General features: G+C 36.7%; 1 protein-coding gene across 2 annotated transcripts in view; it reads right to left on the bottom strand.

Moving 5' to 3' along the window:
- The window catches only part of LOC150088665 (ectonucleoside triphosphate diphosphohydrolase 5-like), a 188,671-nt gene that overhangs the window by 132,520 nt on the left and 32,195 nt on the right, over positions 1-23,956 (bottom strand). The window contains exon 1 of one of the 2 annotated variants that reach the window (XM_090369614.1): positions 768-860. The exons of the other annotated variant lie outside the window; for it this stretch is intronic. The gene's annotated coding sequence lies outside the window, so the exon portion shown is untranslated. Of the gene's footprint in view, positions 1-767; positions 861-23,956 lie in introns of those variants that run through there. 2 annotated transcript variants of the gene reach the window in all.

Genomic DNA, 23,956 nt, shown 5'->3' with positions numbered 1-23,956 from the left:
ATGTGCAGAAATTTGCCTTTAGCCAGCCAGTGGTTAATTGCTGGAACAAACTTCCATCTGTCATTGTGGAAGTTAATAGATTAAATAAATTTAAGGAGGAACTGGACAAACATTTAGAGGAAATGGTTGTGTGAATTTTTTTTTTTTTTTTTTTTTTTTGGCTGATGTTGCATAATTGCTTTTTTGCATCACTTGCTTTACAATTGCTTTACAATTAATACAATTCCTTTCTTGCATCACATGCCACTATTACTACTGCATTTCTCTTCCCCTTCCCAACCACGTCAAGGATAAGCCTGATGAAATTAGGGCTTATCCTTGACGTGGATAAGTCACTTTCCACGTCAAGGATAAGGTGCACTTTCCCTTTATTCTTAAAAATTTATGACAACTTTACCAAAGAATCTAATGACAGAGATTCTTCCAGTTAACAAGAGTCGCAAACATCAAATGATTTAACGCGTTCATGAAAAAATTAATGAAGAGACATGTAACAGTATACAATTTTAAAGTATTATGAATTGAAAAATGTATAAACATTACAAATAATAACAACTATTTCGGCAAATTAGTTCTGTTGTCGTTATATACATCACCAAACGCTAATGAACTTTCAAATAAAAACTACCGATACAGAAACATGTAAACCAGGCGAAAAACTTCAGTGTCAAAAACAAACATTACGCAGAAAGAAGTACAAAACTGACACACAGCTCAGAATAATTAAATATATAAATGTAAACAGATAAGCATAAAAAGTATCTTACTTTTTAATAATGTCGTATTCAGCTGTTTAGCTGAAATAAATTTTTATTAATTAATCAGCAACCTGCACAAAAAATACTTCCTACAACACAGATGATGAAAAAGAAAGCGCCACCTACTTGCAATATATTAAATATCAATTTGTACGTAGCAATTTGAAATTAACAATAAATAAATAAATAATTATAATTCTAAAAATACAGTATTTCTTGACTAGTCTAAGAGTATGAAAGAGTTGGTTTATGCATGGGCACTTCACTTACATCATTTCTAATACCCAAGTAGTATGAATGCATCATTTAATTATATCTCATATTGTGAATATCTTCACAACGAGTTGCCGAGGTATTGCACTGCTTTGAATAAGTAACGCTTCACCAGTGGAGAAGACTAATGTTACTTATTCTCGGCGGATACCTAACTAAGCACACCATCAAGCATCTCTCATATTATGGACTTATACTTCATAACTGGGTTGTCATTATTGGAAAAACAGGATACCTGCCCACCCACCGATGAGTAAGCCAACAATTATCGAAACGATGCCGTCTGGGGGGTGGTATCTGCAGAGAATAAGTAACATTAGCTTCTCCACTGGCAAAGCGTTACTTATTCAAATCAGTGCAATACCTCGGCAACTCGTTGTGAAGGTATTCGCGATATGAGATATACACTGGTGTGCAAAACTTAAGGACCAACACTATTTTTAAAGGTTACAACCACAAAACCTTTACTTAAAGTATTCTTTACTGATGAGAGTAGATTAACTAAATCTACTCTCATCAGTAAAGAGTACCTAAATTCTGGACGTCAGCTAATCTGGTGAGGGTTGGCACATGGTATCACCACACAAACATCACTGAAAGGAATCGATATGGCGATCGTGGTGTTCTCGTCTGGGGAGGCGTTATCTTGGATGGACATACACAACTCCAGATACTGGAAGGCGGTACTGTAACCGGTGCACGCTATTGTACTGAGGTAATCCTTCCCCATGTGCGTCCGTTCCGAGGTGCCATTAGCCCCGAGTTCGCGTTTATGGACGATAACGCCACACCCCATCGCACTACAGTTGTGATATTCTTTTGGAAAGTGAGGACGTTGATCGTATGGATTGGCCTGCCCGTACCCCCTTCGATCTAAACCCCATCGAACACACACATGGGACGCTCTAGGGAGACACCTAGCGGCACTCTCACACCCACCAGAAAATGTTCACCAGCTGAAGATGACACTGACAGAGGAATGGACGATGTTAAAGCAAGAACTTATCAACAACATTTTCTAAGTACGGACAGGCGGTGCAAAGCCTGTATCGACATTAGGGGTGGAATATCTCCTACTGAGGACCACCACTTCCCTCTGTTCCATCTTTGCAGTAATGCACCCGTATCATGGCAGCCAGTGCTATGTTGCCATTTTGAATAAAGTCTCTCTGTACGGCTTTGTTTCCGTTGTTGTGTCGGTGTTGTTTCCATCATCATTTCTGTACCTCACGAGGTTCCTTTGGTATGCTTTTCCCATAACCAGGCCACTCCTATGAGAAGCTGCAGATGAAAATCTGACTGGTCCTTAAATTTTGCACACCAGTGTAATTAAACGATGCATTCAAACTACCTGGCTAGTATTATTATTAGATATACGGTGCAAGGAAACCATCTGCTGCACCAGCCAAAAAAAAAAAAATTCTGACTTACCCTGAGAGAATCAGAAGTTGAAGGGGAACATCAAGAAAGAGAAAAATGATGATATCCAGCTCAGGACCCTGTATGTGCCAAGCCCATACTCACCAGATGTGAACCCCTGGGGTTTACATGCTTAATTGCCCAATGAACAGAGCATTCGCGGTTGGATAAAGCCGCTGCTTTCTCACATCATATGGAAAAGACCTGAATTCCAATTGAGTCGCCAGCAGGATTTGAGATCGTTCATTTATTTATTTCTTATGCAACGGCCGAATTAATCAAAGGTCACTCCCCCTTCCCCCATTTTCCATACAGATCTGATTAGCGCCGATCTTTGGGCTCAGAAACACACAGGTGCCATAATAATTTTGGGCCACTGTTCGATCTTTTGGGGACTGGAGGATCCTATCTGTCTGAATTTTGGGGTTCTTTTCAATCTGGAGCCCGAATGCGTTGCATCAGCCACTTCCACCTAAAGACCGGGCCCATTTTCTAGAAATTCCGGTTTTTCATCTATTAACAGCGTATAACAGAATATACAAAATTTATAATACGATTAATTTTTAAAATAACTAAATGCAACAAGGGATAATACGTTAAGCGTAAGAGTTTAATATCTATATAATATCGGTGTAGCTACACCATAGATAACTCTTAAGAAACTACGATGGTAGTATGGGAGGCATCATTTGCTCTGTATCTCATATTGTGCTCTTCCTTCACAACGAGTTGCCATGGTATTGCACTACCTCGAATAAGGAACGCTTCACTAATAAAGAAGACTATTGTTACTAATTCTCAGTGAGTACCACCAACCAGACGGCACCGTTTTGAAATATGGTATGGGATAAAGTTCTCGGTTATCCTCATACTATCCCTATTAGAATTAGAAAAGAGATAAAGATGTAGGAAGGTGATAGTAGGAGAGGTAGAGGAAGAAAATGCCATAGAAGGAAGAAAGAGACAGTTGCTCCTTCAACTCACACTCAAAGCTCATATATTCCTCGAATAGGCAACGCTTCCCCAGTAGAGAAAACTGTTGTTACCTGTTCTCGGAAACTCCGTGAATATCAGGCTCTCTCCGGCGACTTTCAAGGCTATTGGCCTATCTTCAGTGGATGGGCAGATACCCTGGTATTGACATGACAACCCAGTTGTGAAGATAATCACACAATATGAGAGATGCCAAAAGGTTTATATGATAATATTTATAATAACTAAATGCAACAAGGCATAATACGCTAAGAATAAGAGTTTAATATCTATATAATACCGGTGTAGATACATCATAGATAACTCTTAAGAAACTACAATAGTAGTGTGGCAGGCATCATTTGCTCTGTATCTCATATTGTACCTGCCCACCCACCGATGATAGGCCAATAGCTTTGAAATGGTGCCGTCTGGGTGGTGGTACTCACTGAGAATAAGTAACAATAGCCTTCTCTATTAGTGAAGCGTTATTTATGTACAATTAATATACTGTATACTACTGTCCAAAATGCAAGTTCAACTTATAACACCCAAAATATCAATAAAAATGTGTATTGATGGAATTCTGTCAAGCCCTTCATGGATAATTATTTATAATTATATCATTCAATTGTACTAAATTTGAAAAGAAATATAGCCCTATTTTCGCAACTCATAATCATGGGATCATAACTACAATAAATGAGGAACTGATAATTGACAATTCAGGTATTTTAATAGAGTATAATCATAAGTGTTCTGTAGTTATAAATTCTGTGCTCTACAAAGGGGTAGATTCTGGGAAGTTGTCATCTGTTCCAATTCGGCATCCTAAAACATCTCAGTTATGTGCAATCAGATTCAAGTCTGAAGATATAAATTCTTACAAAGAATATTTTCCCTTTTAAGGAATTTTCAGACTACCTGTGCGTTATGGGAAAGGGCATTATCATCCGTTGTAATGAATTTAGAGCCCACAACGCCTCTGAAAAGCCTCTCATATTGCTCAAGGATCTTGTCTTTATACCTTTCGGTAGTCAGTGAGCCTCCCTCAAAGGTGAGGTGTTGAGATCGTTTCACTATGCATCCATTCATCGTGATGTCACATTAATCCAAACTACCAACACAATAGTAGTCCTTTTCCTGATTTTAACGAGATGAGAGTATGTTCCACATTCTCACCAAACGATAGCATATCGTGAATAAATTTGATGATTACATCAAGTTCCATCTGTAAACTGAACATTAGTCCACTGACCTTAGTCAAAAATGTCGCTTTATACAAAAATCATGATCTCTTTTGTGTACGAAAACACAAATTGCAGGGGAGCAACTTGCAGATTCTTTTTCCTGAAACTTTCTGTGTACAGTACATCTGTCTATAGCATCTCACTGGTATGGGCCTAGTGTTTTAACTCTAGGCTAAACTTTAACTATTGAAACACCTCTGTCTCCAGATGTTGCCATCGGAGGGAGCGAGGGAGGGAGGGAGAGAGGGAGGTTTGAGTGCAACTTCCCTGAAGCCAAACATTGTGTGGGATGATATTGGAAGAAAAGAGGAACTGGAAGTCCTTGGTGAAATTGTTTGCCTCAGAACTCATAGTGGCTCTCGATGTGCCTGGAACATGTGCCAAGCAGGAGCGGATTAAGTTCGGTCGAGGCCCAGGGCGCAGAAGAAAATATTGGGCCCCTTAAAAAAAGAGAGAGACAGGGAAAATAAAAATACATGTTAACCATTTTTTTAAATAAATAAAAATATATTATGTACTATTAATGTTTTATTTCCAATAAAATTTGAATATAATATAATTAATAATAGCATAATAATAATAATCACAAAGTTTTGAACTAATAGTTGAACATATTAGTTTAACTATTATTATTATTATTATTTTAGGGTTCCCCGTAATTAAATACATTAACCCGTATTTGTGTCTGTAAATTGCGTATGTTCTATGGTCTATTTGCCTGTTTTGCTGGACGAAAAAACCCCAGTTACTGGGGAGAAAAACCTTGCTATCTACGCCTGTAGTTTAACTATAAGTTGAACTAATATGTTCAACTAATTTGTTGGGGTTTTTTCGTGGGCCCTTCAGAAGTCGGGCCCAGGGCGTACGCCCGGTGCGCTCGGTGCGCCCGGCGTTAAATCCGCCTCTGGTCCCAAGAATGAAATTATCATTCTTTACACGTTTAAGGCTCTTTGTCCAGCTCCGTTTGTCCATCGCTCTTTGTCCAACTCGTCTAAAAATCCTATAGTGCTGTGGCAAGTACTTTTATAGTCCACCTGATCTGCATGTTAGATTGCTAAAAACCTTTCTGACTCCTTATTCGAATTCATGCTAAAAATCTTATTTTGACTCCCTGTTGGGATTTCAGATTTATGCTAAATTACATTTAACATCAAATTTTAAGCAAAAATTTTCGCATTTACGAGAAAAAAAAAAAAAAAAGAAAGAAAGAAAGACAAACCGGCAGTGCTGGTAGTTCCTAAGCAACACTCCTAAATACCGAATACACATTAATTGCTAGTTTGAAGATTAATGGCTGAGACCTTATACACCTTCCGAAATATATGTAGACACGCTTTTACTTGAGTAGTCTTGGAAAATAACTTGTTTCCTCAAAATTAAATGTGGAAAGAAGCTATCAGGTACCAAGGGACTATTTCTGTTACTAAATAAATGTTTTATTTATACTCCACAAGCGACCGCATAGGTTAGACGAGTTCAAAAATAATTACAGTATATTAGTTATAATAATACGTATTATAGTCTTCGTAGTTGAGAGTTCAAACGCGTTCAAACGTTGAGAGTTCAAATACAATTCTTGTATTCTATCTAGTAAACTATTCAGACCCTATGTGGGTGTCCCGGAATATAAACTGAAAATTTATTTATTATTTTTTATTAACTGTATTTAGCGACCAAATCAAGCACGTGTATTACTGCCCTCTCCAATTGCCCACTCTTCTAAATTAGGCCTATTCCTTTCTTCCACTTCATGCTGCTATTATTAATTTCAGCATAATATAAAAAAAGTACGTTTCCAGCCAGGCGATTGCCATTTCTAACTTTACTACAGAAATTAGGTACTCTTTGTTTTGTTTAATTGTTATGTAAAATGGTTACACAATTTCGATTATTTTCATTTATTTATTTATTTAAAATAGTTTCTTCTTTCGATTGTTATTGTTATTATTATTATTGAATTTTCACGAACTTGCGATTTTATAAACTTGTTAAAAAAACACATTTTCAAATTTTTCCTAATATAATAAAATTTACAGTTAACAAATATCACAATTCTTTAGTGAAAGATCAAGCATTGGTATAATCTAAGCATTTAGCATTAGCAAAGGCACATGATGCAAGAAAGCAAGCTTATATAGCATCAGCCAAAAAAAAAACTTATTTCACCCATCCACTCGCTTCAAATGTTCGTCATGTTCTGCCATGAATCTGTTTAAGCTATCAACTTCTACAACGACAGATGGAAGTTTGTTCCAGCAATCAACCACCCGCTGGCTAAAGGCAAACTTCCGCACATCTATCTTACAACCGTCTTTCCTCAATTTGAATTTATGCCCTCTCAGGTGATTATACCATTCAAGGCTTTATACACATCAATGAGATCACCCCGCAGGTGCCTAGTCTCCAGCCATTGCAATTTGCAAAACTTAAACCTTTCTTCGTAAGAGCAACACTTTGTTCCATTCACTAATCTTGTTGCCCTTTTCTGTACTCGTTCCAACAGCTCTACATCCTTCTTAAAATGAGGCCTCCAGACCTGTATACAGTACTCAAGTTGTGGCCTGACCATTGCCTTATACAAAGGGATAATCACCACCTTCTCCCTGCTAGAAAAATTAATATATATCATTGACCAGACACTATGAGACAGACCGTCTGCACTTCCTGTATATCATTAACAAGACATTCTTGCAGACCGTCTGCACTGCTCAGAAAACTTCATATCTGCCTGTACAATTACCCCCATGTCCTTTTCATTCTCTACCACTGTCAGTGTGGTACTACAGAGTTGATACGTTACTCTAGGATTACTGCTTTCCATATGTAGTACTTTACATTTGTCAATTTTAAACTTCATTTGCCATCTCTCAGCCCATCTGCTCAACTTTTCTAGATCCTGTTGCAGCAGTGTACGGTCATTAATGTCATTAACAACCCTGCCAACCTTCGTATAGTCTGCAAACTTGGACATTAAGCCTGATATACCATCATCAATATCATTTATAAATACAGAAAACAACAATGGACCCAACATTGAACCCTGAGGGACTCCATTAATAACATTAGTCCACGAAGAGCAGTGTCCATTGATTACCACGCTCTGTCTTCTCCCACTCAACCATCCCTTTATCCATAACAGCAATTTACCTCCAATGACACACTGCTCCAATTTGTACAGCAGTCTTCCATGTGCAACAGTATCAAAGGCCTTTCTAAGATCCAAATATATGATATCAAAGTTATTCTTTGCATCCAGTTCCTTTGTGACTTCATCATAGTATTCAATCAAATTTGTCAGACAAGACTTCCCCTTAACAAACCCATGCCGTGTCCGAGCTATAACTGAAGTCATGTCTAGATGATTCTGCAATGGTTCTTTAACCAGTGCCTCCATTAAATTCCTTGGAACAGTAGTTAAACTAACAGGTCTGTAATTACTTGTGTCTCCCTTTGTGGATTGGGGTCACATTTGCCCATCTCCAGTCCATGAGTACCTTCCCTGAGTCCAGGGAAGCTCTCATAATTATGGCTATGGGTTTGCTTACTTCTTTTGCCGCCTCCTTTGATATAACTGGATAGATTCCGTCCACCCCTGGTGCCTTTCTTATGTTTATCTTCAACAATTTCTCCTCCATTTTACTCTCAGTTATTATAAGATTATCTAGCTTACTGCCAGAGTTGAATACACCTCTGGCATTCCTCTCCCTGAATAACTCCTCATGTGTGAATGTAGATGCAAAATATTCATTTAGTTTGTTAGCTACCTGAGCAGGATCATCAACAATTGAACCATCGATATCAAGTGGACCAATCAGATTGGTCTACTTGATAACTTTGACCATCCCCTTCCTTCTAAAGTTTACATAAGTAAAGAACTCTTTGCTGTTTTTCTTTGCATCCTTTGCCAAAGATTTTTCGTAATCTGCTTTCGCCTGCCAACCTCCTTTGTAACTTGGTTACAGACCAGCTTATATCTATCATAGGCTTCTGTGTCACATGTTAATTTATATGCATCCCATGCACTTTTCTTCTCTGTCACATGTCTAATTAGTTCATCTGACATATATTTAGGCCTAAATCTTGAACAATATTTCTTTGTTGGTATGAAAAGCCTAGCAGCTTCCAAGATTAATTATTTGAATGCTTCCCATTTTGAATTTGCTGTTGGTAACATCATCAGTTGGTCCCACCGTATAGAATTTAAATACTGTCTCAGGCCACCGTAGTCACATTTACGAAAGCAAAAACCCTTCCCTTTACCCTTAATGGTAGTTACCTCTTTGAGTAAATCCCACTTCAGCACACTGTGATCACTGCCACCTAGTGGTTCCTCTATCTGGAGATTCTTAATGCATGAAGAATCACTACTGATAATCAGATCAAGAGTATTACTCCCTCTAGTTGCCTCCCGAACATGTTGCTGTAGAAAACAATCATCCAATAAATCCACAAAAGCCTTGCTAGTGTGTGAGTGACCAACCCAAAAATTCCAGTCAATATCCGTAAAATTGAAATTCCCCATTACAAGGCACTCTAATTTACTGGCCCACTCTGTATCTCTGCACAATTGCTCATTATACTCATCAGATTCATTAGGCCTATAACACACACATACTCTCATTTTTCCTTTCCCAGTGCTTATGTCACACCAAACAGACTCAACATTGCATTGTCCACCCACATCAATTGGATGCACTTCCTTAGATTTTATGTATTTCTTAACTAACAGCATAACCCCTCCTCCTTTCCTGTCCTGTCTATCCTTTCTGTGCACATTGTACTCCCCAAATTCCAGTTCTGCACTGCTTATGTCTGTGTGACACTATGTCTCTGATATCCCAACAATATCTGCCTTTGATGTCTTGACTAGCACTTCAAGCTCATCGAATTTATTAACTATACTCCTGGAATTGGCGTACATGCAAGTATACATGCACCTGTTTCTATTCTTATTTCCTCTAACACAGCCCATGTATTTACTTGTTCCACTATGACTCCCAGCAGTCCTGGAAATTCATTTACAAAGAACCAAAAAGTTTTTAAGAAAGATGGGCATCAGTCAGGTATATTGCCCGACTTCATTTTGTTATGACTGTGAGTACAACAACTGCTGGATTAAGCTTTGTTCAACGATGTACATAGGGAGAATACCACAGCTTAGAAAGGCTCAAAAGAAAAATAATAGAGTAGTCAACCAGCGGCATTTTAACAATACGAAAAACTACATAATTTTGTTCTTGTGTGATTTGGATTTAAATTTTGAATCTTCTTCTTTCTTCTTATAATTCATTCCATTATCACAACGGTTATCCTTAGCCTAACATCAAAAAAATCATTCCTTTATTCTTTTTTTACACTCTTCTATCTTTCCAATCTCCGTCCGCCATTCCTATACTATTCATAGCTGTTCTCACACCCACCATCTACGTCCTTCTTGGTCTTCCTCTCACTCCTGTTGTTGGATAATAATTTATCTGGCTACAAGCCCAAAAAGCTTGTTTACATTGGAAGAATTGAGGGTGTGGAGATTATAAATATATTCCTTGCAGCTGGCACAATAGCTACAATCACTACTTTATTACGAAAAATAGAAAAGGCTTGGTTTCCATTTCGATTGATAGAACTCTTTGGGAAATCCAATCAATGGTAAATACTTCTTACTGTTAACAAAAAGAAAACACGAAAATATGCTCACTCACATATATATGAGGTGTGGCAATAAAAAGAATATAAACTGAAGGAGCTCAAAAATGGTTTTATTTTTATTCTTATTGAGGGCAGTTTTTCACCTTGGGAAAGAGGAAGAAGTCCGCTACCGCTAGATCGGAAGAATAGGGTAAATGGTTGATCTGTACAATGTCATGCTTTATCAGAAATGTCTTCACAAAAAGTGCGAAATGGGCGGAGTAGCTTATAGCAACTGACCCAACAATTACCCACTCAACGTGATCGACAACCCAAAAAGTTGCTTCTCTTATGCTTCCTTCAGAATTGTAGAATGGTTGCTAATAAGCTAGAACTGAAAGGAAAGGAGGTGGGATTGCCTTACTTTATTACACCTTCTTAGAGACAAGAACAGTTAAAAGTGCTTCTGTTTGTTTTGCAGCCCTTTGAATTAAAATAAAATATAATTATCGGTACATTCAGCATTTTATTGTCCACCAAACACCTGATCATACCTGTGAGACCAGGACAGAGTTGGACACTTTCCATATTCAACCGGTTAATCCTGCTTTCATACTGAGGGACTTTAATTTGCCACTCAGAAGACATCATACAGCTAGAAACGAATTAGATGTGCAACCATGAAGTTTTTTCTAGAAATTCACCCGACCAATCAGAGGTTTGATCTCCTTTTCCGTAATCATAAAGAAGTGGATACTGTTGAGATCAATGACTGTGGATTGGCTTTCGCTATACAACTGAGTGTGGAAGACAGGGTAAGAGAACTACGCTCCACGCTTCGTAGAATTGCAGTAGTAGGCGCTTCAAAAAAGGAAATTTCTTCAAGAACAAAAGCTTGGTCTTTTGCAAGCTTTTGCAAAACGCAATTGTAAACTGAACTGAGACAGTTTGAACTTTCAAGAAAAAGATGTTCCAGTATAGGGTAGGCTAAGAATGCAATTTATGTAAATTACTTTATTCCTTTATATTCAACATATGTTTTTGTATTATTCGATTTCATGTGCGTTATTCATAAAGTTTTGATTTGTTCACTTTAAGACCAACATAATAAACAATTATTATTCATTAAATTAATCGGATTAAATTAAATACCAAAATGCTTATAAAACCTTTGTTTGCTTTCAGTAATGTCAGTTGCAAAGATAACATTACAGGGTTGATTATGATGCTTAGAAGTACCAAATCACAGTAAAAGTGAAATCAGTGCGTTTTTTGAACTTCCTCTAAATGCAGATAACTGTTATTGTTCAGTAACCTCGATGCCTATCTCTGGCTATGTACAAGGGTTAAGCATGTAAGAGATTAAAGAGCATTGCAGCTTTTAATACTCCTCCTCTTCAGTAGGCTAAGAGATACTTCATGATATTTTTTTCTTCTGTCAGTTATCATAAGCAGATCCAGATTTTTAAAACTACTAACATTGTAAGTTGCAGAGTGTCCTAGATTTTGGGTTGGTAAAGAACCGATGCGCAATTAAACTTTTTGTGCGATTTTATCTCATTTCACAATTACTATGATATTTAAAGTTGTAGTGTGAGTACAGACGATTATCGAGCGTATTTAATTTTAGAAGCACTTACTGGATGTGGCGGCTTAGTCGTCATGTTTCAATCTGAGTTGTATTGGCCGAACTCAGGCAGACGGTGCAGGAATCTTCTCTATTCGGGTATCTCCCCCCCCCGGGCAACATGTAGATTGTGATCGGTGTTTGTATTGACCATCCAACAAGGGTAGGTTGACCATAAGTAGTGCCGGGGGTTCCCAACAATTTTGGTCCCACTTTTCTTTCTTTATATTTTTTTTATTTTTTTTTTGCAGCGATAACACACTGTAAACGCTATTTGCCCTCGCGACGATCGCCGCCTAGCCGTCCTGCTCAGGCGTCCCCTGTCACCCAATATGCGAGGGAAAGGGCTAAATAGAATTGACTTCGACTGGAAGCGAAATCGCTGTTGTGTGCTAATCGTATTATGTCACGTACAACAGATGGAAAGTTACTGTTTATTATAACATATAGGTGCGCTTGGTTCTTTGCATGAATGAATCTGTTTGATGAATGGGTTCGCTTGTTAAAGCAAATGCCAAAAAATGGCGTTATGCCGTCGCTGTACGTGAAAAAAAAAAAAAAACAAAAACAAAAAAAACATAAAAATTACACAGTATATTTGAAAAATCAGAATGTTTCCACAATTTGACATCACATCAGTATTGTTTGCAATCTGATTTCCTTCCACTGCAATTATTGAAATTAATACAAAGATAATATTATTTATTACTATTTTTATTACAATTATAATATACACCTATTACACACAAGGATCTCATCGGCATCAACATCGAGAAATGCAGTGCGTATCAATGGTGTATCTTTAGCAGCTGGTTTCTTTATGTCGTTTTCGAACCATAAACAATCGCAAATGTAGCATGCAGAACAGAAATCATTTTTCATAAATATCCTTTCGAACTCTTGATGCGCGTTCTCGTGTAAATGGCAGTCGGTGTAAGGAAAAGGAGCTTGATCATTTAAACTCATCTGCTCCGCAATTGGAGAAATGTTCCGTTGTGCATAATTAATACTCACTTCGGTACATCATTGTTAGATGGAGCGGCACTGCTGGTTGAAGGCACTGCTAAATATAACTCTTGATTTTCTGTTTGTCTTTTTACCCAATCTCGATAGTTTGTCGTTCTCGCGCACTCATTGCTACCTACGTCTTTATTTTCTTAGGTTGGTTTGCTGGATGCTCTCGACAACGCTCTGCATTTGACTTCGGCATCGTTGAACACAAGGGCTATAGCAGTGTGGCATCAGTCCCTTTCACTAATCAGAAAATTATTGTTGTGAAAACATCTATAACGGCACCTAAATGTAACGAAAATACGGAATGCAACAATACAACTACTTGTATTGTTGCAATCATAGTTCTTGCAGTAGTTATTGCAGGAAGTATGATTGTGACGTCTACTGTTCAACAAATGGCTACAATAAAATTGGTGATTAGGCTTGAATTTCGCTAACCTCTTACAAACGTTGATTCGGTAAGTAGCGGGCGTGAACATAAAACGTTACATCGTTCATACTAAATATTTAGAACTGAAGTATAACGCTATGTCACTAACGTTGATTAGGTGACGTAGCGGGCATGATCGTTCATAACTTCGGTTCTAGCTGTTCGATTTTAAAACGGGTCTGATTTCGTTAAAGATGTTTTCACATAAAAAATCTTTCGTGCGTATAGGGTACACACGCTGTTTTTTTCAATTCCTACTATTAGTGCACACTCTCCCTATATATATTTATATATCTTGTTCAAATTTTCAATCGTTAATAAAATACTTTTTATTCATCCACTCAAGTTCAAATAAATTTTTTTAAACTTGTAGTGGATGACACTTGATGTTAATATAGTTTTTTCAAATATTAATTCATTAATTTAATTTAATTAATTAATTTTAGTTTTATATGGGAGAAAAAAATTTCTCTTATATAAGATATTTAGCAGGATATAAATTTAGGAATAAATACCGTCAGTGGCGAAGCGTGTAGATCGCTGGAAAAAAATTTCTTTTTCAGATTCTTTTTTCATTCTGGGTTCTAGTCTGAGTCAAGGAGGGAACAAAATGGAAAATGAAACATGTGAATAAAAATAATAGTCCAACACCATATATATAGAATGGAAAATTGCAAGGAAATTCTCTTTCTATTTTGCCACTTAATATTGTGATTCTGTCATATGTATATACATATTTATATTAATTGTAATTATTTAATAAAAAGTAACTAAAATAAAATTATTCTTTGTTGACCTAAGTAGGAATTGACTTTAAAATTTTTTTTTTATATTACTTGTTTAATATAAGCTCTTAATATAAAATTCCTTACATAGTTAGCAAAAATATTTGGTGTCAAGCACTGATTTATTGAGGGGGCAGTGTTGATTCCTTAAGCTAATTTTTTTTTTTTTTTTAAATACAGTGAATTCTAGCCATTTATTTGTCACAAAGTAAGAAAAAAAAATAATTTGGAATATTGTGCTGGCTGAGAATGTTTACTATAGGTCACATATTTATTAATTTATATTATTTACTCTTGAACTTTGTAATCTACTTTTGTAACTCTTTGTAATCTATTTTTGTAACTCTTTGTAATCTATTTTTGTAACTCTTTGTAATCTATTTTTGTAACTCTTTGTAATCTATTTTTGTAAATCTTTGTAATCTGTTTTGTAGTTTTATTTGTAAATACCAGGTTATTCACTTTTTACTTACGTGCAGTGTATATGGTGCTTGCATACTTTTGTTAACGAAATTGAATGGAGCTATAAACGAAAATTTGCTGTATTTTATGTAAATAAAAAATAACATGTATTATAAAATGTTTCTTTAAATTTATTTTCGCTCTTGACAAGGTAGGAAGGAACAATTTACCCTTGTTTCACATTTCAGAGGTTTTGCGATAATAGATAGAGAGAGAAAGAGAAAGAAAGGTAGAACTATCTATCCCTGCTCTGGCATATCATGTGGAGGTTAGACTCCTGTCTCACCACAGAAATGGTCACGTTTTTTGTTTGAAATCTGAAAACGCGTTTATTTTAGTGCAGACAGTGGATCCATTTGCAGGATATTAAATATATTTATGGTATTATGTGGATACGTGTTAATACTAGATCCTTTTGAAGTAAGCTTTCATTAGAATTTAAGGAGATATTTGTGGCGATCGAAGGGGCATCGATTCTATATGAAAGGAGTTGGCACAACATCAAGGATTTTGATGTTCATTGATATAATGATGAGGTTCCACAGATTTACAGTACATGCAAAGTGGTATAAAGACGATATCTGGATATTGTAATGATGTTATTAGATTTCCGGTTAATCCACCTCATCAGCCAGTATTCACATTCGAAGAAGCGTTTTTGGTATGAAGGAGGGGAGGAAGACCAGATGACTTATGCATAGAAAAATTACTGGATTAATGCATCTAGCAACGTAGTTCACAAGGATGTTTTGATGAAATTCCGACGAGTTCTTTCTTCATGATCCTCATTAATGAGAAAGAAGTACTTGGTCGTAAAAAAAAAATAATGTTTGATACTCAAATATTAGTTTTTTGTGCAAAATGAGACCATGATCTACATGTTTGTCATTTTGATAACTGGAGAGCCAAGAACTTGAACATCGCACATAACAACTCTTTTGACAAAAGTCATTTGAGAACATTTGTCTGTGCTGATGGAAAGATCTATATCAAGGTAGTTCTGGAAATGTATCGTCAGTGTATTGATCCTCCGATTGAAGTCAGAATCAGTTACCGAGTCATCACAGCGTATAAATAATTTAACGTTGTCTGCATAAACCAAGAAAGAGTCCAAGGCAGCAGCAAAAAGAGTTGTTGTTGTAGTAGGGTTTTAGGAGCATCAGCGACTAAGGCTATATTGCCCCGTATACAGACAGCATATACAGTATACGGAGCAATACAGCCTTAGTCGCTGATGCTAAAAAGAATACATAACAAAAACTCAACGAAAGTGGCATAGTGTGCAATCTGAGGGAAATTAGGATGTGAGATGGCAATAGCTAAGGCAATTCTTATTCTTAGTAATGGAGGATATTGAAATCAGATCAAAATACCAAATATTCAGAACGACCAACGATCTGGAATTCAACATGTAAAGCTTCAAGGACTACACTTAAAGCTCTTTCTGGAAAAAGAAAAAAAAAAAAAAGTCCAGTGTTTCAATAAATAACAAACAGCGACCAACAAGCTGAAAAGACTTTTGTACTAAATTTCATTATATGTCTGAACAAAATTAAGTAAGGCCATAAGGGCAGGGTTACCAGATCTAGAATTCAAAAACTACGACATTTTAGTTTTAAAAACGAGAACATTTTAAAAATTATATTTATTACTAAAAAATCGCAATACATATTTATCATTACTACCAATCATTTTCAGTAAGTTTGATTACAAAGTAAGTAATTATAAAATGTTTTACAATCAATTTTCAAATTATAAGTAACCAACAAAATACTATTCACAGTATTCGTTTCCATTATATTTCTAATGTTGTTCCATTGATTGCTAATTAATGGAAATACACGTTCTACGTTCCTACTGTGGGCAAAAATAGAAAATGTATGTTGCGCAATTTTTAAAAGCTCAGAAAATTTCTCGGAACTCTTGCATTGATTAAAATATTCAGCCCACTTTCTATGGACTAATTAATAAGCTTTCCCAATTTCTCTTCCTCAAAAACAAATTGTTAAAATTCATAAATTGGTCAAATAATCTACTGTCATCGATTTTCAATTAGACAAATGATGATGATACAGACCACTTGTATAATTTTGGGATAATAAAAAGGTAAAATTTTGGGATAATACAGTCCACTTAATGCAACCATCGGATTGTTTTTATTTGTTCTGTTGTATTGACCGAAGGTGTAAAGCACAGAATATATTTAATGAAAATTCATTTTATGATGAGATGATTTTTTAAATTACAAAAACACTAGGACGCAAGTGTAGAATCCGCGAAGACATCCGAGGACACCCTAAAAACTAGGACATGTCTTCGGAAACGAGGACATCTGGTTACCCTACATAAGGGGGATGTAATTTTCGATGTCAAGTATCGTAAGTCATCGGCAGCAGCTTGGTCTGCAGGATACATCGCTGCCTGCCACTCGGTTGAAAACGCCTGGGTTCTATTCCTGTAGAACGCCGGAGAAATTTCTAAAGTCCTCTTCAATCGAGGCTGCAATTAATGAACTCAGGCAAAAGGAGACGGTTCCCCATGAGTCATGGGTAACCCTGTAACCCTCTCCTTTTGCTTGAGTTGATTAATTGCAGTCTCGATTGAAGAGGACTTTAGAAATGACTCATGGGCCATGAGTCATTCCAGATTTTTAATTAATTAATTTTTTTCTGTTTATACTCCGGCACGACAACCAAGTCAGTAGAGGTTACAATAAGTCGTCAATACAAATATTTATTGTATTTATTGTATTAAATATTCACGGGCTTGAACCCCGGTCCACTCAAGGAACGCGTGCTATGCACTCTCGCCCCTGACCACTCGGCTACGTCAGGCCTTCATCTCCACAACATGCAAATAACGTAAATTGCAGCGTCTGGAGACTAGACATAGAATAGGAGTTCTGAATGAGGAGTTTAAAGCTCTGAATGGATTGAATAAGCTCAATGCCGATGGAATCTTTCCTCTTCCCAACACTGCATATGAAAGAGAATAAATTCAAATTGAGGAAGAATGTTCATAGGATAGATGTGCGGAAATTTGTCTTCAGCCAGCAGATGGTTGATTGTTGGAACAAACTTCCATCTGATGTTGAAGTAAGTAATTTATATAAATTCAAGGAAGAACAAACAAACTGCTAGAGGAGATAGGCAGGTGATACGGACGGGAAGTGTTTTTTTTTTTTTTTTTTAATAGCTGATGCTGTATAAGCTTGCTTTCTTGCATCATTTAATGCTGTTAAATTATTTAAGTTATTTAAGTCTTATTTATTTTCCTTTTTTTTTTTTTTTTTTTGATGATGATGAATGTTGTGTGGGCAAAATCATGATTTCTCTTCGTTAATCAATGATTAATACTTGATGATTAGTGCTATTACTGACGTTGCCGTTATATTCAAGTCCTAATGATATTTTTAAAAAAATTAATGTGCATTTAAAATAAGCTGTTAAATTGTGCAACCAAAAAATGCGGGTTGCACAATTTAACAGCTTACAGAAATCTATTTAAGCATATTTGTCTTTCCTCTTAAGGACTTACAAAAAAGAAGAAGAATGTAACAAATCTCAAACTAAGAATGGTAACAGAAGTCATTGTCACAGTTAACGATAACTGTGAAAAGGTACCTGCTACTAAATCACTATTTACTCGTAACGGATACCGTGAATCTCGTATTTGTTATGAGTACGAGTAGGCGCTACCAGAATTGGAGATCAATGTTTTGAAATAAAACTTTTTTTTTTGTCTGAGTTTTTGTGGGCACCAGATGCAGTAGCGTTTACATAAAGGGTAAGTAGTTAAAAGTGATATTTTTCACTGCTAAAAGTAACTGATACTTTTAAGGAGCAGTCACAGTTGTCACCTATGAACAGAAATCACCATTAAGCCCATCAGATCTGAAACACAAAGAAAAAGATGGATTAATTAGGGGTCATTTCACACGCTCGGTACTGAACCGGATCGCCAGTGCTTAACCCCCAAACAAACCAATGAAATTAAAGAGGTGGAAGAAACTCTTTAATTTTATTCGTTGAGGGATTAAGCACTGAGCGATCCACTTCAGTACCGAGTGTGTGTGTGTGCGCAACAACCCTTACACCACAGAGTAGTAATATATCTTACTTCTCTGTGCCTTACACCAAACCCCTCGCAACAGAATAAAATCTGGATGTCTCTCTCTCCCAGTAATGTTAGTATGCGCTGCCAGAATCATCACTTATAACTATAATGGTTAATCGTTTGGAAATCGATTTATGATGATTTTAGTTTCCTAACATATTAAAGTAGTCACTAAAGACATAAACTTACTTTAATCCTATGTTCAGATAAGGCTCAGAGGTTTGCTTTACATTTTATAAAATGCGGGGTTTGCTTTACATTTTATAAAATATAAAGCAAACCTCTGGAATATTTTCCCCATGATATCTTTATTAAAATAAATATATAATTAAAACATTCCTTCAAAAATAATAAAATAGCAATAAAAATAGACATAAAATCAATAATAAATTCAAAAACAATAGTAAAACACATGGATTTCTTTGGGGATATAAATGCACCTCTGTACCTTCCCCCCACCCCCAATAAATCACAACTACTCTGGGGCTGGCATAGCTCTACTCTCCAAGGTAGCGTTACTTTGAAGATTAATATCGGATATAAAAATAAAAATTCTGTTTATACTCCGAGACGACCAAACGGTCAGAGGAGTTCACAAGATAGACAGAATACCAGAAACAGCACCGTATTTAGCAGTCACAGGCTTCAACCCCGGTCACTCAAGGCACGTGTACTTATGCACTCGTTGGCTTGACCACTCGGCTACGGCGGCCGATATGCTCTACCCTTATAGGCCCAGAACTGGAAAATTTGCCCAAGAACTGGAAACTATTTAAAAAAAAAAAAAATCCATAAGACTACTACAAAATTAGATTATGCGAAATTTTTTCACTAAAAATATTATAATAGTACTTTCAAAGCCTTTCGTTATCAAATTTATTAAATAGGCAAACTCTGATCGAATTCATTTTTTTTATGATTAATCATAAAATCTTAGACAGATTGCACGAAGATATAATTTATTCTGTTCCTTTTATCACACTCCCTTTTAAAATAGAATGTAGGACTAGTTAGGGGAAAACAATCCATTATTCAGTTTATTTTTGCTTAACAAATTGCATTTAGATCTTTTATAAATTTATCAAATTTTATTCAAACTGTAAAACTATAATTGGATTTAGCTCAAATTTTTGGCTAAATGAAATAATCGATATAGGGTATCTGCCAAGTTTATTTCTAATTTTATTATTTTTTGTTTGTATATATATATATATATATAATTCTTTTAAATGTATTATTGTATTGATCCATATATACATTATTACTGGAGTCTTCTCTGTAAGATATATTTTTTATAAAAAATGAACACACAAGAAAACCAAACAACTCTCGCCTAAGACTGACTAACTCAGCCACATTCTGGAAAAAAAAAAGCCAACAAAAATTTCTCGCATCATCAATGGAATTCGAACCCATTGCCAGGTCCACCACTGCAGAAGAACACGATGACTCGGAGACAGACGATTTATACAGTAAAAGTTAAATGTCAAGTGCAAGATTCGGAAATCACGCTGGGGGCAGCATGATAGTTCCCTTATGCAAGTTTTAATAGGAATGGTGCTAAAAATAGCTTTTATCTTACTAAATTTATTCAATTTAATATTTGCACAATGAATTAGTAAATATATGACATTCAGTTCATAAAATGTACATTGAAATTTTGTTTATTTCTTTTCACATAATTTTTTGAAAGGCGTTTATCAGGAATATCTTGCAGCCTAAAATGATAAAAAAAAATCATCCATAAAGAGATCTCACTCTATGAGATGTTAGCATTAAATACATATGACGAAGACAGAGAAAAAAAAAATGCCCACCAGACAATACTTAATTTATTAACTTAAAAACATTCCTCTACCCTACTGCATTATAATGTTAAGATACAGATAAATCTATCGAATCCACTTAGACCATGAAGGTGTGCGTTTTTTAATCAATTTAAATAAAAGTGATAAAAATATATAACTACTCTTCAATAAATTTTAAATGTGGATCTTCCTTAGATTAATGGCCTAAATTGGCAGATCTCAATTTGATCTGCCAATTTGGGTGTTTGATCAAATTGAGTTCTCAATTTGATCAAACATCCAAAATACCTACATGCAGGAGCAGCAGAACTTTTCAGGAAGTGTATGTGTAAATAAACCATTAAGATTTAGATCGCCTGAATATTTACGAAATGGGACATACTGTTAGAATAACTAACGAATCAAGAAAAACACGAACGTGCTGAGAATTCTGATAAGTATTTACTTGCATGAAAGTAAGGACAACCCACAAAATTTACTCAAGTGAAAAATCGCCAAAACACTTATAGCATTCAGATAATTAAACAGTCAAAGTCTTGCACAAAGCTGTACAGCTGACCACCAAATCTGCAGTCTAAGCATCTAGCATCGCTCAGAATTGCGTAGATATAAATAGCTTAGGAAAGAAGGAGATTAAAAATAGGACTGATGTGGGATAAAATAAAAAAGCTATACCGCAGAAAGAGAACGTGAGATGCGAAACTGTTGGAACCTCATTAATTCTGCGTTCAGGATTAGAAACAGCGTTGAATCAAGGAAAGGATATTACCAGTAGCTAGAATTTCTTTTGGCGTGATTACGGAAGAACACCATAAAACTTGCATACACGGTACACCTGTATCCAAAAGTTAAGTAACAAGTAAAAATTTATGAATATCTCCACAATTAATTACAATAAGTAAATAAAGTTCATTAAATATTTAAAAATAAGTTCCTATAAATCAGTAGGTTTCTGTAAACCAATTTATAGAAAAAGTGCTTTCACTCAAATAAAATAGGCAGCTGTTTAAAAGGGATTTGAATTCAGCCTCTTTATTTCATCTGCGGAGTATATGCGTTGCCAGCTTTACCAAGAAGTATTTTTGGAAAATGTCAAGATGGTACCATTCTTTGAGAGGAAACACAATGGAGAGAGCTATCTCCACAGTTTGATTATTGCATTTCAGTCCCTATGGACTGTATTGGAATAAGCAGATTATGGAGACTATTCTAAGAAACATAAAATGTGTTACATAAACCCGTTCAAGGCTGAGGTCGTTTCATCACCGGAAGACCAACATATAATTCCGAATATACACCAATGAGCCAAAACATTATGACCACCTACCCAATATGATGTTGGTCCTCTACACGTAGCCAAAACAGCTCGTACCCGGCGAGGCATGGACGCTACAAGATTTATAAATGTGTCTTGTGGTAACTGGTACCAACACATAACCAGCAGATCCTTTAACTCCTGTAAGGTCTGTGGTTGAGATGCTGCAGATCGGAGTTGCTGTTCCAACACAAACCACAGATGCTCGATGTGATTGATGTCTGGGGTATTTGGAGGCCAGGGCAATACTTGCAAGTCTTCCTCATGTTTCGCGAACCAGCCTCGAACAATCCGGGCGGTATGGTATGGCGCATTACTCTGCTGAAAGACGGCACCGCCAGAGGGGGAGACTGCTGCCATGAAAGGGTGTACCTAGTCAGCAATGATGTTTAGGTAGGTACTAGACGTCAGAGTGCCCGGCACATGGATGACTGGACCCAGGGTATCCCAGCAGAACATCGCTCAAAGCATGACACCGCCATCATCGGCTTGTTTTCGACCCACGGTGTATCCAGGCGCAATCACTTCACCAGGTAAACGATGCACACGTACCAGGCCGTCGACATGGTGAAACAGGAAACGTGAGTCATGGGACCAGACGACCTACTTCCAATCACTCAAGGTCCAGTTTCGATGCTCGCGTGCCCATTGTAGGCGCTGTCGCCAGTGAACCGTGGTTAGCATGGGCACTTGGAGCGGCCTGAGGCTACGCAGCCCCATTTTCCCAGGGTTTGATGTACTGTGTGTTGTGACACATTACTCCCGTCACCAGCATTCCAATTACCGGCACGTTGCGCCACAGTCGCCCTTCTGTTGCCACATACCATCCTGGAGAGCCTTCGCTCACCTTAAACATCGATGAGCCGTGGTCGTTCAACACCTCGCCGGCGGTTCGTGGGTTTTCCCTCCTCGGACCAGTTTCGGTAGGTACTAACCACAGCTGACCGTAAGCATCCCACCAGCCGTGCCCTTTCGGATATGCTCTGACCCAGTCGTGTGGCCATTACAATTTGGCCTTTGTCAAACTCGCTTAAGTCCGCTGCCTTTCCCATCTGAAGAACAAGAATAACACTGATTAACAGAGCTCAGTATAAGGTGTTTTTCATACCGTGTCCCGACCCGCGCACGCGCCGTAGTTCACCAGCAGTTGCTTCGATTTGCATAACGACTAACTGGTCATAATGTTTTGGCTCATCGGTGTATGTATGCACACCAAGTTGAACTAATCGTAGAATGATCGAAGAGCGGCCTTTCTAAAAAGGTGAGCTAGGTTGTTTAAAAATTGCATAAAGGCAACTGGGGCCACGAGGCGTCAGTATATTGGATCTACAAATTGCGTGTGTTTTGTCGTAAATTTTACTATTTTGCGGATGAAAATCCAGGGTATCTGTGAGTTAAAAAAAAAAAAAGAAACCATGCAATTCTCACTCATCACAGACCGATTAAATTTGCCACATTGTGAAATAAAGTTTATAAGAGTCCCCCATCGTCCAGACGGGATTTACCAAGGCGTTTTCCATACAGTATGGGAAACGGTCTGCAGTCTACATCCATTTTTACCTCAGCACAAACTTCCCCCACACTTGAATCTGGGATGGCAACAGAAAGTCACATGCTTACAAACAAATCAAGATTTGCCGACTTAAGAAATACTGATTCTTAGAACAGTATTTCTTAAGCTGTGTTTCTTAGGCACTAAACAAGCGGTCCGTGCAGTGGAAAAATCAGCAAACTGATTCTTTATATATATATATATATATAAAGTACTCCATCTGATATATCTAATTGCCATAAATATCTTCCCAAAGGGTAAAATGCGTAATTAATAGAAATATGAGAAATCATGCAAACGGCAATTATGGCAACCAAACATACATTTTATTGCATTTACGTGTACAAACTGAAATGACAAGTTAACGTAATAGTATTATGTACTGTAAATCAGAAAAATAAGTCCTCAATATTTTGTTGTTCCTCCTCGAGCTGCAATTACAGCCTTGCAACGATCTGGCATAGAATTAATCAACTTCTGGATATACGGTTGCCCAATTTCGTAGTACCACACCTTTGCAATGCTCTCCTGCAGCTTAATCTTACTTGTT

Source organism: Mastigoproctus giganteus, chromosome 3 (genome assembly GCF_048544385.1).
Source record: "Mastigoproctus giganteus isolate SK-2022 chromosome 3, ASM4854438v1, whole genome shotgun sequence".
NCBI lineage: Eukaryota > Metazoa > Arthropoda > Arachnida > Uropygi > Thelyphonidae > Mastigoproctus > Mastigoproctus giganteus.
Note: the sequence above shows the minus strand (reverse complement) of the source record. Positions and strands in the feature narration are given on the sequence as shown.